The sequence below is a fragment of the Melanerpes formicivorus genome, unplaced genomic scaffold (assembly GCF_026170545.1).
Source record: "Melanerpes formicivorus ecotype bairdi unplaced genomic scaffold, bMelFor1.0.p_v2 SCAF_12, whole genome shotgun sequence".
Taxonomy (NCBI): Eukaryota; Metazoa; Chordata; class Aves; order Piciformes; family Picidae; genus Melanerpes; species Melanerpes formicivorus.
The window spans coordinates 799594-804003 of NW_027142364.1; the positions used below are offsets into that span (position 1 = coordinate 799594).

At 55.0% G+C, this 4410-nt stretch overlaps 1 protein-coding gene across 2 annotated transcripts in view; it reads left to right on the forward strand.

Annotated features, from left to right (window-relative positions):
* STRIT1 (small transmembrane regulator of ion transport 1) overlaps window positions 1-3363 on the forward strand; it is a 221839-nt gene extending 218476 nt beyond the window's left edge. For both annotated transcript variants that reach the window (XR_010988204.1, XR_010988203.1), the window contains exon 4: window positions 3354-3363. The gene's annotated coding sequence lies outside the window, so the exon portion shown is untranslated. The remainder of the gene's footprint in view (window positions 1-3353) is intronic.
* The last annotated feature ends 1047 nt before the right edge of the window (window positions 3364-4410 follow it).

Consider the following 4410-nt stretch of genomic DNA (forward strand, 5'->3'; position numbering starts at 1 on the left):
TCCCCCTGCTAAAATGCTGCTTAATACCACCTCAGCTCTTCACCTCCTCCTCCTCCTCCTGACTGGGGGGGCTGAGCAATTACAGGCCCTGTGTTTTCCCAGGCTCCTTACAGTATCACAGTATAACTTAGGTTGGAAAGGACCTCGAGGATCATCGAGTCCAACCTGTCAACACAGACCCCATGACTAGACCATGGCACCAAGTGCCACGTCCAATCTCCCCTTGAACGCCTCCAGGGTTGATGACTCAACCACCTCCCTGGGCAACCCCTTCCAATGCCGAATGACTCGCTCGGTGAAGAACTTCCTCCTCACCTCGAGTCTAAACCTCCCCTGGCACAGCTTGAGACTGTGTCCCCTTGTTCTGGTGCTGGTTGCCTGGGAGTAGAGACCAACCCCTTCCCGGCCACAACCACCTTTCAGGTAGTTGTAGAGGGCAATGAGGTCTCCCCTGAGCCTCCTCTTCTCCAGGCTAAATAATCCCAGCTCCCTCAGCCTCTCCTCACAGGGCTGTGCTCAAGGCCTCTCCCCAGCATTGTTGCCCTTCTCTGGACACCTTCAAGTGTCTCAATGTCCTTCCTAAACTGAGGAGCCCAGAACTGGACACAGTACTCAAGGTGTGGCCTAACCAAAGCAGAGTACAGGGGCACTATGACCTCCCTGCTCCTGCTGGCCACACTATTCCTAATGCAGGCCTGGATGCCATTGGCCCTCTTGGCTGCCTGGGCACACTGCTGGCTCATACTCAGGTGGCTGTCGATCAGCACCCCCAGGTCCCTCTCTGTTTGGGAGCTCTCAGCCACTCTGACCCCAGCCTGTAGCTCTGCATGGGATTGCCGTAGCCAAAGTGCAGCACTCGGCACTTGGACTTGTTGAATGCCATCCTGTTGGCCTCTGCCCATCTGTCCAGTTGGTTGAGGTCCCTCTGCAGAGCCTTTCTACCCTCTAACTGACCAACATCTGCTCCTAACTTTGCGTCATCTGCAAACTTGCTGATGACTGACTTGACCCCCTCCTCCAGATGATCAATGAAGATATTGAAGAGGACAGGGCCCAGCACTGATCCCTGGGGGACTCCACTAGTGACTGGCCACCAGCTGGATGTGGCACCATTCACCACCACTCTCTGGGCTCAGCCTCCAGCCAGTTCCTAACCCAGCACAGAGTGTAGTGGTCCAAGCCACGGGCTGACAGCTTAGCCAGCAGTTTGCTATGGGGGACGGTGTCAAAGGCCTTGCTGAAGTCCAGGTAGACCACATCCACAGGCCTCCCCACGTCCACCAGATGGGTCACCTGATGATAGAAGGAGATCAGGTTGGAGAGGCAGGACCTACCAACACTTCCCCAGGAGTGGGGTGATCAGGGCTTAATTAAACTCCACTTGAAAACCCTTGTGCAAATTTGGGCTGTGGGAGCAAACAGCTTTGAGAAATGCTCCCTTCTGCCACCCTTTTTAGCCCATTAAGTTCATCTTTCCTTTTATTCCCCCCCTCCCTGTGCCCATCTGTCTTCAGTTCTGACTAAAACCTTTCAGGCTGCAGAAGAAGATGGTTAGGTAAGAGTCATGGTGGGATACACCTTGAGGTTTTATTGCATTCTAGTTATGGTTTTGGGGGGGGGGGGGGGGTCTGGAGGGGGTTCAAAAAGCCCCAATCCATGTATGGGTGATGCTATTGCATTAAAAGCAATGCCTTTGAAAAGGTTATGCCATCTGTTCTTAGTTCTTAAGGACTTTATGGAGTCGTTTTGAATGCTTCCCACTGTGCTTGGGATGGCAAATAATTGCTTTTGATCAGAGCTCTGGTTTCTTTTAACCCTTGGGAGGGGCTGGGGTGAGTTTGGGGCAAGGAGCAGGAGGAGATGGAGCTACAAACCGAGGGTGGCACTTGGCGGCTCTGCTTTGCTTTCCAGGTTTATCCCTTCAGGAGCAAACTTTGCACGGTTTCCCCCCTGGAAAGTGCAACCTCTCCTCGGTGACTTTGTCCCTTGTGGTTTGCAAAACGACCCTAACAGCCAGCGAGCCTCCATCCCCAAGGAAGAAATCATTTAGGTCGGAGAGCCCCGACCGGAGCCAGCTCCGGGACCTTTGCTTTGCCGTTCGCCTGGAGGATGCCGAGCTCGTTAATTCTAGGACACAGCTGCGAACAATAAGCAGTTCAAGCACCTTCCCAGCCCTAATTAGTTTGGTTTAGCCTCAGGTGCTTCGCTTGGTGTTTGTGAGGGGGAAAACAAAGCCCCGGGGGGGGGGCCGACCCCCTACCCCCCTCTGCTGCTCCCCGGAGCTGCCTACGGTTGTGGGGGGGCGGAAAAGAGGACTGCGAGAACCCACCGGGACCCGCTGGGAGCTGAGGTAAGAGAGGTTTCCCTGTATATGTTCTGTGCTTTAAGATATGCAAGGTCCTGCTGCTGGCTCAGGGCAATCCCAGGCACTGATACAGGCTGGGCAGGGACTGGCTGGAGAGCAGCCCTGAAGGAAAGGACCTGGGGTGCTTGGGGGAGGAGAAGCTCAACAGGAGCCAGCAGTGAGCACTGGCAGCCCAGAGAGCCAAGCAGAGCCTGGGCTGCAGCAAGAGAAATGTGGCCAGCAGGGCCAGGAAGGGGATTCTGCCCCTCTGCTCCACTCTGCTGAGACCACAGCTGGAGCTCTGTGTCCAGTTCTGGAGCCTCTGTGCCAGGAAGGATCTGGAGGTGCTGGAAGGTGTCCAGAGAAGGGCCATGAGGAGGAGCAGAGGGCTGGAGCTGCTCTGCTGTGAGGACAGACTGAGGGAGTTGGGGTTGTGCAGGCTGGAGCTCCCAGGAGACCTAATTGTGGCTTTCTAGCATCTGCAGGGGGCTACAGGAAAGGTGGGGAGGGACTTTTGAGGGTGTCAGGGAGGGGTAGGACTGGGGGGGATGGAGCAGAAATAGAAGCGGGGAGATTGAGCTTGGATGTGAGGAAGAAGTTGTTCCCCATGAGGGTGGTGAGAGCCTGGTACAGGTTGCCCAGGGAGGTGGTGGAAGCCTCCTGCCTGGAGGTGTTTGCAGCCAGGCTGGATGTGGCTGTGAGCAACCTGCTGTGGTGTGAGGTGTCCCTGGCCATGGCAGGGGGGTTGGAGCTGGCTGAGCCTTGAGGTCCCTTCCAACCCTGGCAGTTCTGTGAGTCTGTGATGTTCATGTTTCTGTGCAGCATCAAACTGTTCCATGAGGCTGAGATGTGCTCAGGTGGAGCTGCTTTTACCTTTTCTGTCACCACATGAGCTTTGTGCAAGGAGAACAGAGATGCTCTTTGAGCTGGAGGTGGAGGAGAATGCTGCATTGTGGCCCTGCTTTTCTGCCCACCTGACACCGTGTGGGTTGAATTGCATCATGTAAAATGAAACTGAGGGCCTCTTGTTTTTTGTCAACTTGCTTAAATCCTGATTAGAGAAGTGATGCAAGAGAGGGGTACAGAGCCCAGGCCCTGCACAAAGGAAGGTGGATTTCATGGTAAGAAACTCTCAGCTGCATTCCAGCTCTGCTGGGCTGTTGAATTCAATGGGAGAGGCTGGTGTCACATCCTCCTCCCTGGGGAGGAGAGGAAGAGTGTGTGTACACATGGGTGCAAGTAAGGCCTGTGGGTTTAGATCATTCCCTTATCTTAGAGCAAGGCAGTGAGAAGATCACTTCTGTTTTTTATTGGCTGAAAAAAATTGTTGTGGAGTTGCTGGAAGGGGGGAAAAAAAGCAGCACACAAACCCTTAGCCTTTGCACATCTGTCTAGAGAAATGCTAACAGAAGAGAGCAGAGCAGGAGAAGCAGTTTAGAGCTCTAAGGCCTGTTTGAGCTCTGCTGGACTTCAGGGTAGAATGGCACAGTTGGAGAGAGGTGATGCCAGGGGGCTGGGCTGTGCCTGCCAGGGGGCTGGGCTGTGCCTGCCAGGGGCATGCTGCCACTGCACTGAGCAGAAGGTGCTGCAGGGCCCTACTGTGTAGTGCAGCCTGGAGTGGTGTAGCCTGGAAAGCACTCGTGGCAGCAGCTGCTCCAGGTGAGCCACAGCTCCTCAGGGTGCTGCTGCTCCCCAGAAGCCACCTCTTGGGGTCTCCTCTGCTCAGGCTTTGTGCAGGTGGGGCAAACCTGCCAAAGAGTGAATGGTTAGCTGCTAAATGTATCCCAGTGCCAGCTCAGGGCTGCACTGTAAAGCACTGCAACAGTTTTGCAGCATTTGTGACCAGCTTGATGTCTCATGCAGCTGTCATCAGCACAAGAGTCCTGGGCCCAGTTCTGGGCTCCTCAGTTCAGGAAAGATGTTGAGATGCTGGAAGGTGTCCAGAGAAGGGCAACAAAGCTGGGGAGGGGTCTGGAGCACAGCCCTGTGAGGAGAGGCTGAGGAGGCTCAGGGGTGACCTTCTTGCTCTCTCCAACTCCCTGAGGGGAGGTTGTAGCCAGGTGGGG